The sequence below is a fragment of the Talpa occidentalis genome, unplaced genomic scaffold, assembly GCF_014898055.3.
Source record: "Talpa occidentalis isolate TD23 unplaced genomic scaffold, MPIMG_talOcc4v2.1 talOcc4.7, whole genome shotgun sequence".
Classification (NCBI taxonomy): domain Eukaryota; kingdom Metazoa; phylum Chordata; class Mammalia; order Eulipotyphla; family Talpidae; genus Talpa; species Talpa occidentalis.
The window spans coordinates 81,386,001-81,413,071 of record NW_023605083.1 but is presented as its reverse complement, the minus strand read 5'-3'; the positions used below and the strand labels follow the sequence as shown (position 1 = coordinate 81,413,071).

At 42.6% G+C, this 27,071-nt stretch overlaps 1 long non-coding RNA gene across 1 annotated transcript; it reads right to left on the bottom strand.

Moving 5' to 3' along the window:
• Positions 1–516: 516 nt before the first annotated feature.
• On the bottom strand, positions 517–26,181 carry LOC119232481 (uncharacterized). The gene is made up of 3 exons (XR_005122105.1): positions 26,042–26,181; positions 1,891–1,956; positions 517–871 (listed from the first exon to the last, which is right to left on the bottom strand). It is a non-coding gene; the product is annotated as an uncharacterized LOC119232481 (long non-coding RNA).
• Positions 26,182–27,071: the final 890 nt, after the last annotated feature.

Sequence of the window (27,071 nt, the reverse complement as noted above, 5' to 3'; positions counted from 1 at the left end):
CCAGCACACCTCTCCTGACTCGCCCACTGCTCCCCTCAGCAGTGTACTTCAGTCAATCTGCCTGTTCTGTTCCCCACTCTGTCTCTGGTGACTTCTCACCCCCCGCATCTCTGGCCTGTACCCCAGCTCTTGTATGTATAAATAAATAAAATAAATCTTTAAAAAATTAAAAAAAAAAACCTGATAACTTCCATTTACCCTACAGTGGCCCTGGACATAAGATCCAGGTACTCATGGCAGGAGCAGAATGGAGCCCCTGCCCCTGCCTCCTAGCCAGCAGCTGCAGGCATCACACACAAGACCTCAGACCTACCTGCAGGGTGAAAATGCTTCCATCAGCCTGAGATACCACCTTCACTGCAAGAGCCTCACTAAGTTACCTGGAAAGGAAAAGTGTGCAGAGAACACACACAAGACTACAGCTACCAACTTGCCTTCCTGACCATGGGAGGTAGGATACATGGCCACTTGAATTGGTCTGCTGCATTTCCAAACACAGATAAATAAAATGCATTATTATTTTATTAGCAGCTCTTAAAAGCTCCCGCAGTGATGTGAGTTACAGAAGGTGCCACTAGTCTCATATTTATTTTATGTATTTAGCACTTAATTCACATTCGCTTACATTGTAAGACTCTCAGCTGTAACACATTTTTACTATTTCGTGTTCCTCCACATTATTCAGACTATTGAATAAGCAGTACTTCTAGAGAGTGGCTGTCTTGCATCCTCTCATTTCTTTTTCAATGTCATCTGACCATCTCTTACTGCAAGGTTTGGTTTCCATGTCACATTTCCATTCATCTCTACTCTTTTATTAGTGTTTCTTCTGTGGTTTCTCCAAGTTCTTCCATTGTAAGAACTTGTACTTCTTAAAATAGGAAGACATAAGATTATTGGATTCTGGAAAATACTCAGAAAACACACAATTCTTAAACACAATGTTAGGCTCTGAATGAAATCCCAAATGGGTGGTATGTTGAAAATGCCTGGTTATAGAAGTTCTAAGCTTAGCTTTTCAAAGACTAAAAACTCAAACATGCACAGATCTTCTTATCAAGAGTCACTCCCTGTGTCCATTGGGGTCCTGCTAGAGTTAGGAGTTAGCAGATGCACACTTGGAGTCAGGAGTGAGAGAATTGTTGGGGAGCAAAAACCATGAAGATGGGAGGGAGCAGAAACAGGGAACACCTTCTTCCCAGTGCCTGCAGATGTGATCCTGTGAAAGGAAGGGGGTGTGGGGAAATAGGGCATGGGGCCCTGTAGGGTAAATAGAAATTGTCAGGGTTTTCTGCCCTCCCACCATTAGCATATAAGATCCACACCTGTGGGCTTACCCTTGTGCCTCACGGCAGACACCTATACTAAAGTGTGGGCCTGAGTAAGTGGGCACACCTGGGCTGAGAGGCTGGGCATATAAGGGCGGCGTCACAGGGATGCCAGCAGAAGCGGCAGTAGCAGCAGTAGCAGAGCAGAAGCAGAGACCAAGAAACCACGCCAGGGAGCCCAGAAAGAGTGAAGATTTGCCAGCTGCTGGGAGGCCTGCCTGCCTCCTGGCCCCCCGCCCCACCTGCCTGCTAAGTAACCTGGTTTCCACACTGCAAATGATGTAAAAAACTCAATAAAAGCCTGAAAAAGCCATCAAGGGCTCCAGGACTCTCCTTTACCCGTCTGCCCAGATCATAGAGATCCTGCTCTTGTGCCTTGCTGGCACTATAGGCCCTCAGTCCACTGTGGAGATCATGGGAGATCTGGGCCAACCCCATGGGGAGGGGAGCAAAATTGCCCAGTGGAGTTCCCCATGACACAGGAATTTGGGTGCTGGTGCCTCTACCACCTCAGCCCCTGGCCTGGGAGGTGCCATCAGGGAAGAACATGAAGCTGGCTCACCTGCTGCAGCCCGAGGCCCTCAGTTAACAGCATTCGTCACAGTTGCAAGACCTCCACTCATTCTTTCTGGAAAGGAATTCAGAGCAATGCTGTTTTGTGACTGCCACGCTGCCTCCCTTCTCCTGACAGTGTAAGTCTTTATAAATGAAAAGACAGGGCCTCCCTGGTGGCCTAGGGGTTAAGTCTCAGCGCTATCATGCTGGTGTCCCAATGTTCGATCCCCAGCCAGGGAGCTCACCCACATGGCGCAGCAGACCTCTCCTGTCTTGTAAGCAGCAGACCTGCTTACGAGCAGACCTCTCCTATCCGCTGCTCTCCTCAGCAGTGTATTTCAGTAGATCTGCCTGTTCTGCTCCCCACTCTGTCTCTGGTGAATCCTCTCACCCCCCGCACCTCTGGTCTACACCCCAGTTCTTCTATACAAAGATAAATAAAATTTTTTTAAAAAGAATAAACAAAGAATAACTATAAGAAAGAAAAAATCAAAATCCACAAACCACTGTAAACCAGAGACACACTTTGGGGTGGGGGGGAAGGAGAGATTGGGGTCAAAATAAGAGGGGTGCAATTGTATGGGGAATATAAAAATAAAATAAAAAAAAGAGTAAACAAGTGAAAAGTCATGACTTCTTGAGATCACTACATGCTGTCTCTTCTCGGCATGTAGTGGTCAAGCAAGCACCATGCCCAGTCCAAAGATGGGCAAAATGCAAGTAAACATTTTAGAGAAGATACAGTTGATGGGCAGTAACTGGTAGAATCATGGGTAACTCTTTTCCTTCTGCTCTTCTCTATATTCCAAATTTTAAACAGTGATTATTCATTTACTTTTTGACTGGGAAAAATTTTGTAATGGATATTTTAAAATCCATCTCCATCATCAGATCTTTTTGATCCAAGATGTTGTTCCCTAAATTGGTAGAACAACAAATAGCTTTCAAGTGATAACACATGGTAATTGATAGACCACGCACAGGCTTTGAGCTCAGAGCCAACTGAGCTTGAACTTTGTAATTATTAAACTGTACACTGGGCAGGCCCTTACCCACTCTCTTCCTTAGTTTCCTCATCTGGGAAGGGAAACACTTACCCTCACTTCTCCGCCTGCTTTATTAGAAAATGTAGTATATGTAAACCCCCTAGCACCAGTCCAAGAAGTAGTAAGAAGCAAATTAATTTCAATGTTTCCCGCTTCCATAAAAATCCTGCTAGAGGTTTTTCAAAATTCAAATCCACATTCAAAGAAAAGTGCCCTTAGTTGAGGAATTTCAAAATTTCAAAATAACATCCTAGGAAAGCCCCAAAAACTAGTTCTAGAAACCTCTTTGGCAGCAATTCCAATTCTGAGTATATAACCACAAACACTGAAAGCAGGGACTCAAAGAGATATTCATACACCCATGTTCATAACAGCAAATTCACTACAGTCAGAAGGTAGAAAGAAGCTGAATTTTCATCCATGGATGAGTAGATAAGCAAAATGTGATACAGCTACATAGTGGATATCATTCGACCTTAAAAAGGAAGGAAATTCAACTTGGAAGAACTTTGCAGACATAACCTAGTTATGAGTACAAATTCTGGAAATAGCTTCAAATGGTTTCTTGATACTAAAATTTGTTGAAGAGGAAATAGAAGATAGATGTGTGCATATGTGTGTATATATATATATATATATATATATATAGAGAGAGAGAGAGAGAGAGAGAGAGAGAGAGAGAGAGACATAGATATATAGAAAAAAATATAATTTCTGAGTAGAGATTCAACTCTATCAAAGAAAGCAGGTATCTTGTTTAGGGGAACACTAGTTATCAAAGTTAATTTCAATGTTCCCAGTAGACAAGGAGTTTTTTTCCATGTGGTGACACAGGGATCCAGACCCCTTCCAGCTTATGGCTCTATCATCCCCTAAAATCTTGTTAGAGCCAGGGGAAAGATAAAAAAAGTGAAAAGTTTCATTGCTTTTAAAAAGTTGATGTACAAGCAGCACACATTACTCCCACTCAAGCGGGAGTCGGAACTAGTCACATGGCCACTTTGGAGGGAAGGCTGGAGAAAGTATACTCAACAAAGTTCTACAGAGTTCTTGTATCTCGAATATATAAAGTATATAAAATATAGAGAAGACATACATAAACTTTATATCCAGAATATAGAAAGAACTCTTCTGACTTAATAATAAGACAACTGACTTAGGAAACTGGCAAAAGATTTGGACAGACACTTCACCAAAGGAAATACACATGTGGTATACAGGCACCTGAAAAGATATGCACTATCATTGTTCCCTAGGGAAATTCAAATTAAAACCACAATTAGATACACTACATTCTACACCACTAAAATGGCTAAAACTTAAAAGTCCCAAGTGTTGCCAGAATGTAAAGTTCCTAGAATCCAAATACAACTCTGGGGGAAATGCAAAACTATACCATTGCTTTGGAAAACAGTTTGGGAGCTTTTTTATGTATAACAGACCTAACTTTTTTCAGTTACATATACCACTGGACCCAACTATTACAGAACATACATTTTATCAGAAATATACGGGGCCTCCTTGGTGGCGCAAGGGGTTAAGTACAGCACTGTGAAGCTATCTGCAGCCTCTGCAACATGAGTTGGATCCCAAGCCGTCCAGGGAGCTGATACACATGGCACAGCAGACCTCTCCTGTCATGCCATCTGCTCCCCTCAGCAGTGTATTTCATTCAGCCTGCCTGTTCTGTTCTCCACTCTGTCTCCGGTGAATCCTCCCACCCTATCCCTCACACCTCTGGCCTGTACCCCAGTTCTTGTATGCATAAATAAATAAATCTTAAAAAAAAGAAATATATGGAACATTTAAGTTTAGTTATGTTAAGGAGTGAACAAGTTTCAAGGATTAGTATGTGTAGAGCATTTTTTTCCTGACCACAATTCAAAGAAGATATACACACTTTGAAATTTGAAATCAATTACAAACAAAAAACTAGAAATAAAAAGCCATTATGTTTGGAAATTAAGATGCACATTCTAAAAAAAGTCATGGGTTAACATTCAGATACCACCTTCCACCAGTAGAAAGGCACATATCAAAAAAAACAAGTGACGACAAATGTTGGCGAGGATGTGGTAAAAAAGGAACTCTCCTACATTGCTGGTGGGAGTGCAAACTGATCCAACCACTATGGAAAGCTGTCTGGAGGTTCCTCAGTCTACTAAAAATGGAGCTACCATATGACCCAGCAATTCCACTCCTAGGGATCTACCCAAAGGACACAAAAACACTGATTCAAAAGAGCACCTGTACCCCTGTGTTTATTGCAGCACCATTTACAATAGGTAAAACCTGGAAACAACCGAAATGCCCCAAAATAGATGACAGGATCAGGAAGATGTGGTACATATACACAATGGAAATATATTATTCAGCAATCAAAAAAGATAAACTCATGCCATACGCAGCAACGTGGATGGCATTAGAAGGAATTATGCTCAGTGAAATAAGCCAGAAGGAAAAAGAAAAATATCATATGGTTTCAATAGGGGAACCAAATAAGACATCAGTGTAAAAATATAATAACAGTGCAAAGCACAACAAAGCAAAAACAGACAATTATAAGTCAGAGACATCCTGTAGGGGAGGAGGAGGGAGAGGGATCAGAGGGAGGGAAGGAGGAGCACAGGGACTGAGGTGATGGTGCACGGGTGCATTGGGGAAGGAATTCCATGGGGACTACACCTGAGGGGGTGGGGAGAAGTAAATATTGTTTTAAAATGAACAATGATGTCTGTAAAAATAAAAAAAATAATTTAAAAAAATTGACTTAAAAAAAAAGGTCATGGTTTAAATAATAAGTCAATGGAAATGTTTAAATACTTAACAACTCTACAATAAAATTGTACTATATGTTAAAACTTATATAATTTACCAAAACCAAAGCATTGCTATGCTAGTGGGAATTTTAAATATTATGTGCTCCTATTACATAAATAAAGAGAGAGAGAGAAACTAAGAGTAGGTCAAGACCAAAGAAATTCATAAGGAAGGAAATAAAAAAAAAATAAGAGCACAGAACAATGAAAAAGAAATACATAAAAAAGATCAACAGACCAAAACTGAGTTCTTTTAAAAGGTTGATAATACTAACAAATCTTTAACAAGATTGATCAAGAAAAAACAACAGAGAAAGCATATTAGGAATAAGAACATGGCTTATACCTATAGATGCCACATAGATTGAAAAGATAGAGAATATTATAAACAACTTTATGATAATAAGTTTGAAAACATAGAGAAATACAAGACAAATTCCTAGAAAAATAAGCTGATTTGAAAAGAAATTAAAATTCAAAATAGCCCTATCTACGACTGTTAAAGAAATGGTATCAATCGTTCAAAATCTTGCCACAGGGCCTCCCCGGTGGCGCAGTGGTTGAGCGCTGGGTTGCAAAGCTGCCCGCAGCCTCTGCAGTGCCGGTTCGATCCCCAGCTGCTCCCCGGCCACCTGTGAGGGTCCCACATGGCGCGCAGACCTCTCCTGCCGCCCGCTGCTCCCCTCAGCAGTGTACTTCGGTCCTTCTGCCTGCTCTGCTCCCTGCTCTGGCTCTGGTGAATTCTCTCACCCTCCTGCACTTCTGACTGTACCCAGTGCTTGTATGTATGTATGTATGTATGTATGTATCAATCAATCAATCAATAAATAAATAAATCTTTAAAAAAAAAAACCAAAATCTTGCCGCAAAGAAAACACCACATCCACATTATTTTACTAGTTACTTCTGTCAGCTGTTCATGTAACAAATAACTTCAATATTACCTAAATGCTTTTAAATTATAGGAAAGGAAGAAACACTCCCCAAATCATTTTATGAGGCTAGCCCATAAAATTAATACAACACAAAAGAAAAATTAGAGGATAATTTTACTAGTAAGAATACATGTAAAACTTTAAAATTAGTGAACTAATTCCAGCAGTGTATAAAAGAATCATGACCAGGTTGGTTTTATTTCAAGAATACAAGATTGTTTTAATGTTAGAAAATCAAATAAAATTCACAAAGATTAAATAAGAAAAATCACATGACCATCTCATAAATGAAAAAATTTTTTAAAGATTTATTTATTATACAAGAACTGGGGTATAGGCCAGAAGCGCGGGAAGGTGAGAGGATTCACCAGACAGAGCGAGAAGCAGAACAAGCAGATGGACCGAAAACACTGCTGAAGGGAGCAGCGGGTGAGTCAGGAGAGGTCTGCCACACCATGTTGGTATCTCCCTGGCCTGCCAGGAACTGAACCCGTGCTGCAGAGGCTGAGGACAGCTTCACAGCGCTACACTCAACCCGTTGCGCCACCAAGGAGGCCTGAAATTTTTTGATAAATTTTAATATCCATTCATGATAAATATAAAAATAAATCCTTAGAAAGCTAGAAATAGAATTTCTTTCTCCTCCTAAAGAGCGTCTACAGAAAATCAACAGCAAATGTTTATTGGTGAAACACTGAATATTTTCCCTTTGACACCAAAAAAAGAAAGCCAGCTTGTCACATTTTTATTCAGCGTTGGAGGGGAGAAGAGAAATAAAGGATGGAAAGAGGAAATAAAATATTCATTATTCATATACGTTGTTAGCTACAGGTAAAACAAAAATCTATAGAGAAATTAATAGTAAGAGAGTGTGCAGGATTGTTAAAGAAATCAATATACAACAATCGATGGATTTCTACAACAGCAACAAACAAAAAAAAGTGACTTGTAAAGAGATAATCATGCCAAAGTGTAAACTGAAATAAATAAACAAAATAAAAGCTGTGTAAGAACTTTATGGAGAAAATTATAAAACTCTTTAACAACATTAAAGAAGATCTAAATAAAAGGGGAGAATAATCACTACCTCTTAATATCGTTTCCTTCTAATGTTTTCAAAATTAACTCTTTGAAAACAGCAATTTTCACTTTTATGGTGTTTTTCTTCATTCAAACATTGCTAGCCCATCATTCAGGCAATCATGATTAAGATTAAATTGTTTCGTATTTAGTTACTATTAAATTCTATTCACTATTTTGCCAATTTCAGCAATACAAAGTACAAAGATATACACACTTTTTTAAAATCCTGTAATTAATGAGAATATGTGTTGAGATAGGAAGATGGTATATATTTTATTTCACTTTATTAGCTTAATTCATAACTTTTAAATATTTGGACAGTTGGTCTGCCAACTGTGGACCTCCTTTTATATTCCCAAAGTGGGTACCTCTGATGTTAGGGGCAGAGCTGGTGAGAGGTATTGAGAAGGCAGGCAGGTAACTCATTTCTGGCTCCTGCAGACTCACTGGGCACTGGCCCAGGCTAGTCAAGATGATCTATTTTGAAACATCAATCAAACCCATCTAAACTGCTTCCTAGGAGGAAGGTCCTGGGCCCTGAGGCAAACCTATCTCAGCTGCCAAGAAGGAAAACATTCACTATCCTGCCAGTTCAAGACCTCTCACTCTGTGGCCATGTTGAGTCAGGGCTTGGAAAAAGGCATGTTTGGCAGGGGGTCCTAGAAAGGAGAGATTGGGGAATCCCAAGAAGAGAAAATCCATTCCTCCTTTCTGTCTACATGTAAGCAGTCCGAAATTCATTCAACAAATATTTTCATGGTGCTAAACATTGTCATCATCACCCAAATTGGTAAGATTTATGAAGCACTTATGTCTTGGGCCTGGGTGAGGTGACATTTACTTCTAACCATACACAGTCCACTCAAATACAACAGTCATATGAACTGGGTACAATTGTTTCCTCAATGTTTACAGATGAGGAAACTGGGCCTTGATGTTAAGTGACTTGTCCAAGGTCAGAGCCAGGATTTGAATCTGGATAAATGTGGGTGTGTTTGGTGCCACACATTTGGTTTGTGGGCTGGTGCCTAAGGTACAGAAGTGAGTCAGTCAATCATGGTCCTTACCTGCAAAGAAATCATGGTCTAGCAGGAAAGTCAAATAAGCATGTAGCTATGTTAAATGACACAACCTGAATAAAACTAGGTCACCAAGAAGGACCTCCAGATAAAGCGAAGTTAATGAATGAGGAATAGCAGAACACAGTGGAAGGAATGAGAGGTCTATTGGACCCTAGGAAAGGTGTTTAAAGAAACAGGGTGGGTGAGTGGTAACCAGGTTTGCTTAATATTGGATTGTGGCAATGCCAAAGACTTTGGACTTTCTCATCCAGTTAAGGTAGAGGAGTGATATGAAAAACATAGCCTTAAGATTCATTTGTCTCTTCTGAATGGGGTGAATAGAGCAGACACAACTAATGGCAGGATGACCAGTGGAGCAATGAGGAAACCCCTGGCCTGTAGGACCTGACCTTGAAGTGGAATGTTGGCAGAATGGAATGGTTATAATGAACTTGGCAAAGGAAGGATGGATAAGATTTGCAGATTGGCTTGCCAAGGGAAACTGGTTAAACAAAGACAAGGAATACTACAGATGCAATGCAGTCCTTTAAAATGTGAGTTATGAACACTATATTGTAATACATGAAAATGTGTATGATATAATGATAAGTGAGCAGAATTTTTAAATTCATAAATCTATGATTACAAATATCTTTTCAAAGCTCAAGAAAAAAATTAACAGGGCCTCCCTGGTGGTCTAGGGGTTAAGTCTCAGTGCTATTGTTATAGGACAGGGAGAGGGGCAGCCCAAACCCCGCAAACCTGCCTATTCTAAATGGGTTCTGCCATCCGCCGCATCAACACAAAACATAGGAGACTTTAAGGGGAAGGAACTTTAATAAAACTAGGAAACAATACAAGTAAGGCAGAGTCTAGTTTCTAAATGAAGCATCCAGAGTTACCCGTCCCCTCGTGGGTAAAAGTCCATCCAAATGGGATTGGCCCAGAACAAGGCCCCAAAGCCTGCTACAAGTCTAAAGCATCTTCCAGTGGGGACCCACAGAAAAGGGTCACAAACAACCGGACAAGCCCGGAAGGAAAAGAGCAAAATCAACATCAAGATAAAAACTGCCATTGTCACCTCCCCATGGGTCTCACCCACATCTGTGTCACCCAGTCCACGACCAAAAGACAAGCGCAGTTTCTTCACGTGTCTCTAGGCTCCATGCGCCTCCTCCAGGTCTCCTGGCTCCATCCTGCTTCCTTCCTCAGTCTCTTCTGCAGCTTCTCCTCTTCCTGCTCAGCTCCACCCTTCCTTGGGTGGGGCAGGGAACCTGGAACCTCCACCTTTCCTGGGGACCACCCTGTTACAATATCACCGCAACAGCCTCAATCTGATCCCCAATCAGGGAGCTGACACACATGGCACAGCAGACCTCTACTCTCACCTGCTGCTCCCCTCAGCAGTATTTTTCAGTAAATCTGCCTCTTGGGCTCCCCACTCTGTCTCTAGTGAATTCTCTCACCTCCCACACCTCTTGCCTATACCCCAGTTCTTCTATGCAAAAAATCAAAAAAAATTATAATTTTTTATATACTGCTTAAAAAAAACTAACTCAAACAAATGAAATTAATCACCTCATCCTCAAGACTTATTATTACTTAGCTAGTGTTATGAACTTAATTGTGTACCTACTCCCCAAATTCGTGTATTCAAGCCCTAACATCCAATGCATCTGTACTTGGAGATGGGGCCTTTAAGGAGGTAATTAAGGTTAAGTGAGAAAGGTAAGGCTCTAGTCTGATAAGATGGGTGTCCTTTAAGAAGAGACATCAGAGGGCCTGCCTGGTGGCATAAGGGGTTGAGCACAGCACTGTGAAGCTATCCACAGCCTCTGCAGCATGAATTCAATCCCCCTGCTGGTCAGGGAGCTACCCACATGGCGCAGCAGACCTCTCCTGTCTTGCCCGCTGCTCCCCTCAGCAGTGTATTTCAGTCAGTCTGCCTGTTCTGTTCCCCACTCTATCTAGTGAGTCCTCTAACCACCACCACCACCCCGGCACCTCTGGCCTGCAGCCCAGTTCCTGTATGCATAAATAATCTTTTTTTAAAAAGAGACGAGACATCAGAGATCTCTCTCTCTGCACATGTACACTAAGAAAAGTTAGGTGAACTAAAATCAACCAAGCACCTTCATCTTGGACTTCCAGAATTGTGAGAAAATGAATTTCTGCTGTTAAGCTAGTGAGCCTGTGATATTATGTTGCAGCAGCCCAAGGAGACAAATAGCTAGTCAATCAGTCACCAAGTTCTGTCAGTTCTTCCTTTGCAATTCTCCTGGTAAACACTGCTTCCTTTCCCACCTTTCCCCCTGCTGGTGTGCAGACCAGATGAATACAATAGACTCCCCTGGCTACTCTGGCTTTGTACTGTACTTCCTGACTTGCTGCTCATATTCCCAGCCACTGATTCTTATTGCCCCATCTTAACCATCATCTGAGACATCTGAGATATTTGAATCTGACAACTGATTTTCCTCCAGTACCAACCCTAAACTCCCTCTTTCTAAGTTGCTCTGTGTTCTCATCTCAGATGCAAGTTTTCTGGTCTCCCCACATGAACTTAAAGATAACTATAGAAAGAAAACCACGTCAGGGGCCTCCCTGGTAGCGCAAGGGGTTAAGACACAGCACTATGAAGCTATCCGCAGCCTCTGCAGCACAAGTTCGATCGCTGGCCAGGCAGCTAACCCACATGGTGTAGCAGACCTCTCCTGTCTTGCCTGCTGCTCCCCTCAGCAGTATGTTTCAGTCAGTCAGCCTGTTCTGTTCTCCACTCTGTCTCTGGTGAATCCTCTCACATACACACCCCTGCTCTCCCTCCCACCTCTGGCCTGTACCTGAGTTCTTGTACGCATAAATAAAGAAATCTTTTTTTAAAAAAAGAAAGAAAGAAAACCACTTCAAACAAACATTCAAATGGCTGCTGTGAATGCAGCCCCTTTCTACCTCTCCCATCCTATCTCAGTGTGTTTTTCCTTAACTGCATATTCTCAGGCTTCTACTACAGGCACCAACTTCCACAAGGAAGGAGAGGGGACCATCAACAGCCATAAACCTCAATCATCCCTGCTGACCAAACTTCACAGGAAAAGCAAAATTTCTTTCTCCCAGCAGCCACATGTCAACTTCCAGGAAGGACTGAGAAGGCCTTCTTAAGTCCAATGCCAGCTCATGAATCAGTCACTCTGATCCACAGGCAAGGGGATTCTGTTAGGTCAGGGCTAGGTCACCATACAGCGGTTTGCAAGAAAGAGAAGCTCCTATTACCAGAAGAGGAACAAGCAGATGAAACAAAATCTCTACTCCTTCAAGTGATACTTGCTCTGAGTTAGCCCAGCACACAGGACAGCTTCCCCAGACCATCCTCATTGACTTTGCCACATCCCAGCAAGAATGAGTAAGATGGCACCTCCCTAGGCTGAGCATAGCATCTGTGCTACCCCACACCTCTAGGGTCACAGGGCATCTATTCCACTTGTCAAGTCAGTAGAGAGTCACTTGACTATTTCTTGGAACTGCAACAGGGTGGTCCCCAGGAAAGGGGGAGGTTCCCTGCCCCACCCAAGGGAGGGTGGAGCTGAGCAGGAAGAGGAGAAGCTGCAGAAGAGACTGAGGAAGGAAGGAAGCAGGATGGAGCCAGGAGACCTGGAGGAGGCGCATGGAGCCTAGAGACACGTGAAGAAACTGCGCTTGTCTTTTGGTCGTGGACTGGGTGACACAGATGTGGGTGAGACCCGTGGGGAGGTGACAATGGCAGCTTTTATCTTGATGTTGATTTTGCTCTTTTCCTTCCGGGCTTGTCTGGTTGTTTGTGACCCTTTTCTGTGGGTCCCCACTGGAAGATGGTTTAGACTTGTAGCAGGCTTTGGGGCCTTGTTCTGGGCCAATCCCATTTGGATGGACTTTTACCCACGAGGGGACGGGTAACTTTGGGTGCTTCATTTAGAAACTAGATTCTTTGCCTTACCTGTATTGTTTCCTAGTTTTATTAAAGTTCCTTCCCATTAAAGTCTCCTATGTTTTGTGTTGATGCGGCGGATGGCAGAACCCATTTAGAATAGGCAGGTTTGTGGGGGTCTGGGGTGCCCCTCTCCCTGTCCTATAACAGAACGAACACAATGTTCATCTTCTATAATGATTCATACAAACTTGGCTGTGGGATTTGACAAAGAAAGGATAATAGACCTTGACATCTCTAATGTAGAACTTTGTTCCGCCCAGAACAAAGCTAAGCATCAATTTGACAGGCAGGATTTGGTCTGGGAAACAAAGGGAGAAAGTCTTCTAACTTTAAAGGTGAGGCTAACACTGGATTTGAGCACAAAATGAAACTACAGAAGCTGCACCCTGTGAGACCTTTAAACGCAGCAAGCCAGTGTTGGCAATGGGAAAGTAAATCAGGCACACGTGTACATCGTTGGTGTGGTTGTGAGCTAGTGTAAACCTTTCCTAGAGCAACTTGGCAGTTGCACCCTTGAAATGCCACTACCCTTTGGCCCACAAATTTCATTTCCAAGAATCAGTTCCAAGAAAACAATACAACCTGCTGAAGTTTTGTACAAAAATGATGTTCACTCCAGTATTATTATATACCAGTGAAGTTTTAGAAACAACATAAACCAAAGACTTGATACATTATGTACATCCTCTCCTTGGGATATTTTTCAGCAATTAAAAATTATCACTAGTCAGTCTACAGAAAACAAAATATATTAAAACAGGCTTTCTTATAAGAAAAACATTAAAACAAGAGTGCAATACTACTTTTACCTTTTAAGTTTGTCAAAGATCAAAGAAACAATTAAAACTCTGTAACAGCGCCTCCCTGGAGGTCTAGGAGTTAAGTCTCAGCGCTATCATCTCTATGGCCTGAGTTCGATCCTGGCCAGGGAGGTGACCCACATGGCGCAGCAGACCTCTCCTATTCCGCCTACTTCTCCCCTCAGCAATGTATTTCAGTAAATCCACCTGTTCTGCTCCCCACTCTGTCTCTGGTGAATCCTCTCACCCCCCCCACACACACACCTCAGGCCTACACTTCAGTTCTTCTATGCAAAAATAAACAAATAAATTTAAAAAATAAATAAACTGTATTTTAAAAAAAACTGTGCTGGGCCTCCCTGGTGGTGCAAGGGGTTAAGACACAACCTATGAAGCTATGCGCAGCCACTGCAGCACAAGTTTGATCCCCAGCTAGGGAGTTACCCACATGGCGCAGCAGACCTCTCCTGACTTGCCCACTGCTCCCCTCAGCAGTGTATTTCAGTCAATCCAGCTGTTCTGTTCCCCACTTTGTCTCTGATGAATCCTCTCACCCCACACACCTCTGGCCTGTACCCCAGTTCTTATATGCATAAATAAATAAATCTTTAAAAAAAAAACTGTGCTGACAGTGGCATAGGGGAACAGGCACTTTTATATGTTATTGGGTAGGTGTTGAAATCAGTCTCAGCAGAACTCCTACAGAAGGCAATCTGATGGTGTCTATCGAAATTTAAAGTGTTTATCTTAAAATGTGACTGTTGACGAAGCAAAATTTCACTGCTAGGAACTTATTCTCCAGATATGACTGACACATGTGCAGGATGGCAAGGCTGTCACTTGAGTCATTGTCTACAGGAACAAAAGAATATCTTCACAGGAGGCTGGATGCTACAGTACCACCTGTCCTTGTGACATATGCCATTTGTTGTTCAAAGGAAAGAGCATGTCAAAGCATATGTGCCTTTGTGGGATAATTTCCAAGACATATTTAGTGAAAGAGACAAGAAAGCGAAGTGTAAAATAATATGTCTGGTCCTCTATTATTTGTGTAGAAAAGTTCATTTATGCTTGAATATGTGTAGAATCTCTCAGGCTACACAAGAAAATGATGACAATGGCTCAGCTGGAGAAAGAGACTTTATTGTATACACTGCACTGTCTGGATTTTTTGTAATTCGTGGGTACGTATTTCCTTTTCCAGAAAAAAAGGCAATGTGTTTGCAATTATATAGATAAATACCTGTACTATAATATTAAGTTTGAAAGGATAAGTTAAAAAATGTTCATATAGTATATTCAAAAAAATATTCATAGAGTATATTCACAGTTATGTGCAAGGAGAAAAATTGTTTACAGAGGAAAAACTTGGAAGTAAATGAGGGAAAATACCAAAATGCTAGCCTTGGGACTGAGAGGGACTTATCTTTCAACTTTTGCTATAGTTTTCAAAATGCCTTAAATATTCACATTTTTCTCTTATCATAGAAAAACAAATTTTTTCTTTCAATGAGGTAACATTGGCTTACAACACTGTGCATGATTTAGGGATATAGGTTCACATCTCCTCAGATCTATGTCACCACACCACACCCACCACCAAAGTAACCCACAGTCCTTTGTGATAGTCCTTCGGACCCTTTCCCTACTTTTTCTACCCCCATTCTCCCTCCCCTTCAAGTAGCCTCAATTCTGCAGTCATACTTCTATGATTTGTTTTGAATTAGTTTTGTCAGTTCCTTTGTTTTTCTTTCTCTATATTCCACATATAAATGACTCCATCTGGTACTGGCTTTTTCCTTCTGACTTATTTCACATAGCATAATGCCTTCCAGTTCCATCCATGCTGTCTCAAATGGCAAGAGTTCATCTTTTTTTTATACCTGAGCGGTATTCTATTGTGCGTATATACCACATCTTCTTAATTCACTGCTCTATCGATGGGCATTTAGGTTGTTTCCATAGCGTGGCTATTGAAATAGTGCTGCAATGAATTTAAGAGTTCATATATCCCCTCAAATTAGTGGGGGTTTCTTTATATTCTTCAGGTAGATATCCAGGCATGGAATCACTGGATCATATGATAGATCTATTTTTAATATTTTGAGAAATCTCCCCATTGTTTGCCACAGGGGCTAGAACCAGTCTCCATTCCCACCAACATTGTATGAGGGTCCTTTAGAAAAATAAACTTTTTAAAATTATGTTAAATTATAACATAGTCTCCATCCATCATTATAGTCCAAATGCAGAAGATAAAATCAGGGGAGACAAGAAGTTAGTACACCACTCGAGTTCTTCTCAACTCCATGATTTTGCATTAATGAAGGTTGTTGTGGTTTCTTAGCTCCTTTTCACTTTTTCCTGGCTTGGCAACTGCTGCCGATAAAGATAAAATATAGTTCCTAAATCAGCCAAAAGAAAACTGTATTTATAATGCCCGATACCAATGAATATGCAGTTGGATGAGCTTTATCAGACATTACTGCATTGCAAATTAATACCACCTTTTTGGAAAGCAATTTGGTTATATGAATCTGAAGCCATAAAATGTGTTTTTGCCCTTCGAGCCAATAATTTGATTTCTGGAATCCTAAGGGGAAAAAACCTGAAAAACTGAGATCTTTATGCAATAATGTCTTAATTAAAAGTGGTATGCAGTCATTAAAATTACAATTACAAATAGCATAAAGTCACATGGGGAAATGTTACTGACACAGCATTAAAGAAAAGAATACAGAAATGTATGCCTCTTTATAACCACTTATATATGTGCACCATTATAACCACTTAATAAATGCATATGAATAAACCCTGGAAGGAAGTATACTAACATCTTCGCAGTGCTTGGGTCTAGCTGGTGGGCTCTTGCAGGAGTTTTGGGTTTTTTTTCTTTTTCTCTTTTCCAAAATGTTCATTATGTATTTTCATTATGTATTTTTAAAGTATATGTTTATAAATACCTGAATATTTAAAGTCCGGGCTATTCCATAGCAAATGATCAGTGTTATTGTATATGTATTTCTCTTTAGTGTCAATAAAACTTTCATCTTATGTAATAGTAACAGTCACTAACATTTAAACCACTTTCTTTACACATTACAGTTCAATGAATCCAACAAAGTAGAAATCCTTGTTACCATTTTGCAGATGGGGAAAACTGAGGTTCAGACAAGGCTAAATGATACAACTAAGAGGTGACAACATCAGAATTCAAACCCAAGTCCTTCTAGCTTCAAGCTCAGGTCTTCCTACATGTCACCATGCCACCACAATAACTACTCAAAGCAAGTCTTGAGTCCAGGGTGTGTCAGGGAGAGTACTAATGCTTTACACATGTGTTCTCATTTAAAAGCCCTGCAGATGTAGGCCATGTCCTCATTTTATAAATGAGGAAATAGCAGCTAAGGGAGATCAAGTCACCAACACAAGATTCCACAGTGGGTAAGATGTAGAACTGGGATTCCAACCTAGGTTGGTCGACATTGGTAACCATGATACTGCCATTCCTGCTTGTGACAAGGAAAACCCAGACACTAAGCCTGGGGCCCAGGGCATCACTGGGGCAACCACTATCAACAAAGAAGAATCTAGCAGGAAGGAAAATGCAATAGGTAGGCTTCTGGAGCTGCTATGCTCTGTGCATACAACATAGCTGAGGCCCCACACTGGATGAGCTGTGCTTTGCAGAGACTTTTACATGACCTGGTCTGGGGTCAGCACAGATGTCACATCCCCTGCCAATGCTGCCAGTGCTGATGCTAACCTGACAAAAGGCCTCAAGAAAAGTCAGTAAAGGGACCTCCCTGGTGGTGCAAGAGGTTAAGTGTCAGCAATCCGCAGAGGTTATGAAGCAATCCACAGCTACTGCAGCATGAGTTCGATCCCTGACCAGGGAAGTGACCCATGTGGCTCAGCAGACCTCTCCTGTCTTACTCACTGCTCCCCTCAGCAGTATATTACAGTCAATCCTCCTGTTCTGCTCCCCACTCTGTCTCTGGTGACTCCTCTCACCTCCCCCCCCCACCTCTGGTCTGTACCCCAGTTCTTGCATGCATAAATAAATCTCAAAATATATATTTTTTTAAAAAGCCAGTAAAGTTGTCCTTAAGGATCCTTGGATATGAGGGAGGGTATAGTGGAAGTAGGGGGAGAAAATATTGCCTCCTCTATGGTGGAAAATTCTAATGTCACCTTATTTGGCAAGAGAAAGTGATATTTAACCTTCTTGACCTCCAGGAGCCATACATCCCTGCCAGGACCCAGAATCCAGAACCAAGGCTGGAGCCCTGTGCCTGTACCCAGAGACTGAGCCAATGATACCAGCACGGTGGCTCAAACTCAAGGGGCAGTAGGAAGTCCAGCCTGGATATGAGCAAACCAGAGATACTCAGGCCAGAAGCCAAGAGAAAACTGAGTAGAGCAAAGGAACTTCAGAGATGCAGACATAGCTGAGTAGACAGACCAGCACCAAAGAGAGCTCTGAGGATATGGAACGCTGTGAACCCTCATACACCACTTGTAGGAGAGTCAGTGGATCTAATTCTTTGAAAAATTTAGCATTGTCCAGTGGACACATACTCTATGCCCAGTAATTCTACTATCTGTAATATACCTAGAGAAACTCTTATACCATCTGGGCCCCAGAACGCTCATAGTATGAGTGTTCATAAAAGTAAAAACTGCAAACAGCTCAAACACCCACAGACATGAAATGAATTTAAAATATATATATTCTTTCTATGATGGAATACTATATAGCTGTAAAAAATGAGTAAGCTACAACTTCATGAGTGAATCCCATAAACACAATATTGAGTAAATAAGGACAGTCACAATATAATATATAGAGCATGGTTTCATTTAATAGAAGTAAAAAAAATTTCCAGACTATACAACTTATTGCTTAGGGACATAAGCCTATGTGGGAAAACGATACAAGTGAGAGAAATACAAACACAAAATTCAGAAGGGTGATTTTTGGCAAGGGATGAGGGGAAAGCGTGGTGTTGAAGGAAACATACAGAGGTGGGATTAAAAAGTATTGGAAATATTATCTTTGTTAAGTTAGGTACTGAGTACAGGGGTATTTACTTTTATTATTGTTATTTAAACTGACCCTATGATTTGTATATACTCAAGTGTCTATAAAATATATTTCAAATTAAAAAAATAAAACTAGGGCCTCCCTGGTGACCTAGGGGTTAAGTCCCAGCATTATCATGGCCACGGCCCACCATGGTGGCCTGAGTTCAATACCTGGCCAGGGAGCTAACATGCATGGCACAGCAGACCTCTCCTGTCTCCCCCACTGCTCCCCTCAGCAGTGTATTTCAGTAAATCCGCCTGCTCTGCTCCCCACTCTGACTCTGGTGAATCCTCTCACACCTTTCACCTCTGGCCTACACCTCAGTTCTTCTATGAAAAAATAAAATAAATAAATAATCTTTAAAATTAATTAATTAATTAAAAATAAATAAATCTAAATGAGGAGCTGCTGCTTATTAGTAGTGGTCGCCCAGCACAAGCTGCCTGCCCAGCCCCAACCATGTCCCATTGATTGTGAATGTCCCAAGAAAAAGTAAGGAAACAGTCTCCGTTGACTGAGAGAGAAAGAGGGTAGAGAAAGAGAAAGTGCAAGCCTTAAGTCAGAAGGATGAGTCCAAATCCCATCTTTGCCATTAACTGACTGCATGACCTTGGACAAGTCATTAAAATTCTCTGAGATTAAATTCCATGTGTAAAATGAACATAAGAACATAAACAAAGACACTAGGTTTTTATCTCTGAATCCTTAGCAACGAGCATCTTATTTGGCACAGACTAATAAACATACATCAAATACCTGGCCTTATCATAAGAGTAACATCTGACAAATTCCAGTAGTGGGTCAGCCTATAAAATACCTGACCAGCATTCCTCAAACTGTCACGGTTAGCAAAATAAGGAAAGTCACAAAAGGACAACTATTCCAGTTATGTGAGGTGTCTAGGGGAGTCAAATTCATAGAGAAATGAGTATAGAGGTTACCAAGGCCTGGCAGGGGTGGAAATGGGGCGCTGTTGTTTAGTGGGTACAGAGTTGTAGTTTGGGATGATGGAAATGTTCAGAAGATGGACAGTGGTTCTGGCTGCACAATTCTGTGAACATGCTTACTGCCTCTGAACTGTGAGCTTAGAAATGCTAAAATGGAATGATATAAAATGTTGTGACAGGAACTTTGTTGCCAGCTTTACAGCAGGAAGATAAAGAACACAAAGCAGTGGTGGAGCAGGTTTGCCAGGCAAGATTCTGCTGCTTGAGCAGAAGTTCTTGTGCCATTTACTGAAAGCACACAAGCTAGTAAAAGCTGATCATGCGACAATGGTATGAGGAAAAAAGTCCAGAGGATGGGATAGGAATGGGGGACAAAGTTTTACAAGGGACAGGGAAGGGGACATCGTGACCATCCATCAAGAGACATTTGCATCAGCAAAGAATTTGATGTTATCACAGGCAGAGTTATCCCGAGACCACCATGAAGAGAGTCACGTAATCAGGTCAACATCAGCCTAGGCATCCCTGGGCGTCCCTGGGCCTGCCTCATGATACGGGCTCTACCCCATAGGTAGTCAAGGAATGCTTTGCTGTGATGTGCAGATAGCAAATAGGTCACAGTTGCCCACGAGTAGCCAGCTAGTAGCCAGCTTATAGGAACCCACAGTAAAATATATATGAAATAAAATTTTTTAAAAAAGAAATGCTAAAATGGTCAATTTTATGTATGTTTAACATAAATTTTAAAAAATCAAATTAAAAAAAGGAAATCTGAGAAACTGCTCCAGCAGCCAAGAGGAGCCCAAAAAGACATGATAATTAAGTATAAAGTGGTACCCTAGAGGGGATCCTGCAACAGAAAAAAGACCTTCAGGAAATATAAGCTATAGACAAAGACTTTAGTTCATCATAATATATTGATATTGCTTCATTAATAATAACACATCTGTCACACTAATGCAAGATGTTAATAAGAGGGGAAACTAGGTGTGGGGAGTGGGTGCTCTCAGTGCTATCTTCTCCCCTTTTCTGAAAATCTAAAATAAATTCTATGAATTAAAATTCAATATAAATAGATTTATTTAAATACATATATAATTACAAAATATAAAATGCTATATATATATATATATATATATATATATATATATAATGAAGGTTGAAGGGGACTAAGGGGCTGATGGAAGGAAGAGGAAGAGGAGGGGCAGGGACGGGGGACTGGGCAGGTCCTAAGCCTTTTTTAAAAAAAAAAAAAGGATTTATTTATTTATACAAGAAGTGGGGTACAGGTCAGAGGCACAGGAGGGTGAGAGAATTCACCAGAGAGAGTGGGGAGCAGAACAGGCAGACAACCGTAGACACTGCTGAGGGGAGCAGCAGGCAAGGCAAGAGAGGTCTGCCATGCCATGTGGGTTTCTCCCCAGCCGGCCGGGAATTGAACCCGCGCTGCAGAGGCTGCGGACAGCTTCACAGCGCCGTGTTCAACCCGCTGCGCCACCGGGGATGCCCCCTAAGCCTCTTTCTACAGGACCTTCTTCTCAAGGAGGTTCAAGTTACCAGGCTTCAGCTCAGTGGCAGACCCACACCCACAGACTATCATGTCCATCCTCTGTCCTGCCCACTTACCCTGACGAGGTAGTCCTTAACCCTTGTGTGGCATCAGCCTCTTCCCTGCTCTCTCCACCCCCAGATCTTTTAAGGAATTGGTTAATGGTTCTTTATTTCATATTTCTTATCACAGATGTTCTATGTCTGCCATCTCTTCATACCCAGGTCCTGGCAGATCACTGAGTGAAGAAAAGGGGCCCGCCCCACTGGGAGCTGGTGCCCCACACAGACTCTCAGTAACATGAAATCACAGAACCTTTGAGGCGACCCCCATCCCTAAGTCCTTATTTTACCAAGAAGCTGGGGACTGGAGGGCCCATGGGCCTTGTCTGGAATCACAGCAGTTGAAGGTCAGGCCGGAATTGAGACCAAGGATTCCTGAACCCCAGTCTTCCCTCCTGTAACTGCCATCTCCTGTAACACTGATACTTAATGGACTTTTGTTTCTGGCATGAGAGCAGACTAGACCTCGGAACTACTTCCTGCCGAGACATTAAAAATGCTAGTTGAAAGTTTTCAGTCTTTTAAAGGCACCAACCAAGCTGGAAAAAAATGGTTAAGAATAGTCATAGACTCAAGAAGGGCAAGCAGGAGCCAGAGGGTGCGGAAGCTGGCCTTCTCACTAAGGAAATCTGTCAAAGCCAAGTGATCTTGAACTCCGGTGTTCAAGGCCTCCTGCAGCCCATGAAAGGAGACAAGCCCTCACCCTGTCAAGGTGGAAAATGCAATAGAGAACCCCATGTAAAGCAGGCCACATCCCCACTATGAGAGTGGGCTACAAATAAACTCACCTCCCCACAGCAGAGCAAAGTAAATTGCCCATGTTGAAACATTGCCAGTGGATGGAAAGAAAAAAACTTTTACCCTGAGAATTCTCCAACAACCAGCCAACTCTTATGTTTAAATTCATAAAGAGCAGGCAAAAAACCTCAGGCCAGTTGAGCACGGTTTTAAAGGGGCAAGAGAGTTAATCGTAAGATTTTCTGGGGGCAGAACATTCCAGGCAGGCAGAGGCAATGGTCACTCAAAGGCCTGAAGGCAGGGTCATGCCTGCCTTGTTCAGGAGCACAAGAGGGCCTAAGGGGCTGAAGTGGAGAGAGCCAGGGAGAAAGAGAAGGAAATGAAGCCAGGTAGGATGCCAGGTAGGACAAGGCCTGCTATGCCACTGTAAGATCTTGGACACTTCCAAGAAATGCAGAGCCCTAGGAGGAGTCTGAGCAGTGGAGTTAGTTGATCTAACTTACATGTTAAAAAGCTCACCCTCATGATGGGTGCACCAGCCGTGAATGCAGCAATGACGCTGTCCTGTACATGTTCCCAATGGTAAGGTCTATGTTACAGCTATCTTACTACAGTAACAAAACAGCCCCCTGACTGCTATGCTAAGGATATATGGAAGTAATCCAGGGATGGGCTACAGCGAGGATGGGAGCAGGGCAAGAGATGAGGTCATATTTTGGATGTGTTGGCAGGAAAGCCAGTAGATTCCTGGCATTGTATATAAAGTATGAAGAAAAGGAAAGACATGATGACTCCAAGGTCATCATGGAAGGAATAAAAATGTCATCGATAAAGATGGGGAACAGGTTTGGAGAACATAAGACTAATGTTAAATTTTGGACTTACCGGGCTTGGGAAGTCATGCACTCCTAGGGGAGTAAAAATTAGAATAACTTTAGACCATCCTTTGGAAGTATATACTAAAGGCAAACATGTGCATCATCTATGGTCCAGCAATTCCATTCTGAGGTATGTGCCTTATAGCAATCTGCACTCATAGTCACCAAAAGACACGAATGAGCAGTGATGACCCTTCTAATGACGCAAAACTGGACATAACCCTTCCAAGAGATGGGATAAATGTTCACATAGTCACATAATGACAAATTATCTGGCGATGTGAACGAGCAGGCTCCTACTCGGCTATAATGAAGATGGATCTTAAATTAGAGAATATAATCTTCATAGGGGAAAGGTCATGTGTAGGGGCCACTTAAAGTTTAGAAACATAATACTGGCATTCAAACAAAAGCTTGTACATGAAGGCTCACAGTGGCAGTTTATGATAACCAAAGAGTGATAGAATAGCTGCAGTGGGAGAGGAGAGACTAATGCGGGAGTGTGTATGGGACTGGGAGGGGAGGGTCATCAGCTGATGAATGGACAAACGAGACATGGTATAGCCACACCATGGAATATTATTCAGCCTTAAAAAGGAGTGACATCCTGATACCTGCCACAATGGATGAACCTTGAAAACATTATGTTAAACGCAAGATGCCAGACACATTTATATGAAATATCCAGAATAAGGAAGTCCATAGAGGCAAAAAGCCAATTAGTGGTTGCCAGGGGCTAAGGCAAATGGGGAATATGCTAATGGGTTTGGGGTTTCCTTTGAAATGATGAAATGTTCTGGAGCTAGGTAACGGTGACAGTTGCCCAATATTGTGGATATGTTAAATGTCATTGACATGTATGTTTTAAATGGTTAAAATGGTTTAAAAAAATTCTTATGTGTATTTTACAATAAAATTGAAAAGAGAAAACTAATCCATGATGATATAATCAGGAGTGGTGACCTGAGGGTGCAGAGAAGGTGAGTGATTGGAAGGACAGCAGAGCTTCTGGGGTGCTGGTAATATATTTCAAAAAAAAATAAAAATAAAAAACCCTGGATGGTAGGTAGTTATATGAGTGTTCATTCTGTAAAGATCCATTAAGTAAAAGAGACACATATAGACAATTCTTTCCAGAGTTTTGCTGCAAGAGTGGAGCTGCAGCTACAGAGGGGCATGGAATCAAGGAGGGTTGTTTTCAGATGGGAGAGAATATTGTTTCTTGTGCATACAAGAAAAATATCGTAAGGAAGGCACAGAGGATGTAGTGCTAAGTGGACCTTCAGTGGGAGAGAAGGAGAGATCTAATGCAGGAGTGTGTAGGGGCTGGAAGGAGAGTGTCTACCTATAGTAACAAGCAGGAAGCTGATCACTAGGGATGTGGGTGCCAGTGGGTGAGGTGAGCAGAGCAGTGGTTAGTCTGGTTTACTGCCCCCAATTTACCAGGGAGCCATCTGAGACCCTGGGAGAAAAGGGGATTGCTCACACCCACACAGGAGTAAGGAGTGACACGCAATCTCCTTGACTCCAGACACATGACCCACAGCTGCCCAAGTACTCTGAGTTCACCTGTGCATCGTACAAAGAAGCATCTTCCAGTCATTTGCCTTGACATAACTTCCTAGACCTTCAGGTAGCACCCTAGGTTTCTTGGGATTCTGGGATTTGATAAACAGCTCTGTTCCACCTTGCTGACATACCATACCACATAAAAGACTTTTATATGTAGTTACATTCCCTCCATAGCCCTCATCTTTCCAGACTGAAGAATTCTAGTTGCAGCACTTGCCCTGATGGTAAAAGCATTTCATCACTCCATTGTCTGGCCCCTTTCCAGTTCTATTACGTCTTTCTTGGAATGCAAAGCCCATAACAACAGAAACCACAGTGGCTTCCATTTTGATGAGCCTTTTACAAGGACAAGGGCCCCATTTATATATTCAAACCCATGGTCAGTGAGGTTGCAGCTTGCCCAAGGTCACACACAGCATCCACAACAGAGCCCAGCAGAAGAGAATTCCAGTTGCTGTGATCTCTCCCCCATGCCCAAATGCCTGGAGGCAGGACTCCAGATGGCATTCATCAATCGGGGTGCAAGCCATAAGGGAAAGTCATGTCTTTCCTCTCCCTCACCCTATCCTCATGGGCATCCTGTCCCAGTCCTGTTAGCTCTACCTTCTACAAATAGTTGCAACCTGTCCATCTCCGTCCATATTACCCTAGCTTCAGTCGCCATTCTTTTTCATTAGATTACAGCTCCCAGACCAACCTCCCTGCCTTCAGCCTCGGCCTCCTCCTACCATTCTCCACCGGAAGCTACAAAGCCCTCCTGAAAATGAAAATCTACCCATATCATGTTCCTGCTAATAACCAATCAAGCCACTTGGCATAGTCTTAAGGCCCCTTGTTTACTTGACATTATCTCTCACTGATTTCCCAAATGCACAGGTTCTCTCACACCTGGAGGACCTCTCACACTTGGCTCCCTCTGCCGGGAAAATCTCCACCACCACTTGCCTGGTCAAATCCTCAAGGACTCAGCTGTGAGGTGGTATCCTCTGAGGGGCCTTCCTGTCCTCCTGGCTTCTGGGTTCCCACAACCGGGTTGACATAATTCCCCTCTGGTCTATTTGAAGGCCTTCGCCTTCTTGGACGCTGAGCTCCCTGAGAGCAGGAGCAGGAGCCAGGCCCTTCTCTCCATCCTGAGTCAGTAGCATAGAGATGTTCCTCAGTAAATCACTGAATAAAGTCCAAACCTACACTGGATGCCCTTGATTTTTCTGGAACAACATTCACCCTAGACATTTGCTAAATCTAAATGTGCCCCAACTCAACAGGGCATGCATGCAAGCCCACAAGCTTGTGGCCAGATGAATTGGGTGACATCCTGTCTGCGTGACCTCTGGACAGTTATTTCACCTCCCCATGTCTCAGTTTCTCTTTCTGTAAAATGAGAATTATAAGACCTATTTCACAAGAAAACTCACAGAACATATCACCTGGCAGGGGAGCAAGATATGATACATTTAAGTTTCCTTAGCACATATGCACACTTTAGCAGCAAGCATCTACTGTGCTCTGGATGGGAGGGGGGAGGGGGGAGGGATAAGAATGAGGAGCCTTAGCCTACATTTCAAGTTAACATCTTCTGAGAAAACTCATCTATAAAATCAATTGAAAATCCAACCTGGGATTCATGGGTGAGTCTGCCAACCAGCAGGAAGTCCGCTGACAGGAAGGTAACCCTAGGTCAGCCTCAGCGTCTCCTCCAGGGCAGCTCTCCCGCGAGTCAGACCGAGACAGCAGCGTCGGTGGGTCTCTACTGCCACCTGCTGGAGGAGTAGAGTAAGGTCACAGGCAGCAGCCGGGAGAAATAGGCGCGGGCTCGAGCTGCCAAATACATGACTTTAACTTATATTTGCCACATTTGTCCCACAGTAAATGAGAAGCTGTCAAAGGAAATAGCTTTTGAAATCAAAACTCCTTACCAGAAAAAAAATAAGGAAAATCAACAACACCCCGCTAAGTTCAGAAAGCAGAAGAGTGCCTCCTGAGGAAATTTCTCTCTCTGACTCTAAGGGGAGCACCTGAGAACTCTGTAAGGCAGAGAGAAATACCTTCTTCAGAAAGAATGGCCTTCTGAAACATCATCAAGTGCAAATCCTGATGGAAAGCATCAAACCTTGGTGTCCCAAAACCCAGCTGCCCAGAAACACCTGCAGGATCCAGTTCGGTCCCGGAACCAGCTCAATAGAAACTGCGGGAAGCAGGGAGGCCATTTTTTCCAAAGGTCTTGGCTTTGCAGCCAGACTAAGTCAACAAAGCAGCAGCCAGCCTTTGCCTTCCTGTTACACCCTCCAGCTTCTCCTGCCTGGCCCGCCACGTTCACACACACACACACACACACACACACACTCCTCCAGATGCAGTGTGCGTGGTCCTTTGCATGCGCAATCTGCTCTGGGGGAACCAGGAGGCAGAATCCGGACAGGCTCCAGTCAGGGTTATTTTTTCTTTCTCCATGTTCCAACCACCATATGAAAAATCAGGTCCAAGAATGCAAACTCCAGAAAACCAAGCAGCAGGATATTGACTTAGTCAGTGAGTGTGCCTCTGCCTCCCCGGGCTCCCTGGAGGCAGTCTCAGGTCTCCTAAGCAGGGGAGGCTTTGCTGAGTGGACACTGCGGTCCCGACAGACACCCAGGCAGGGCCTGGGG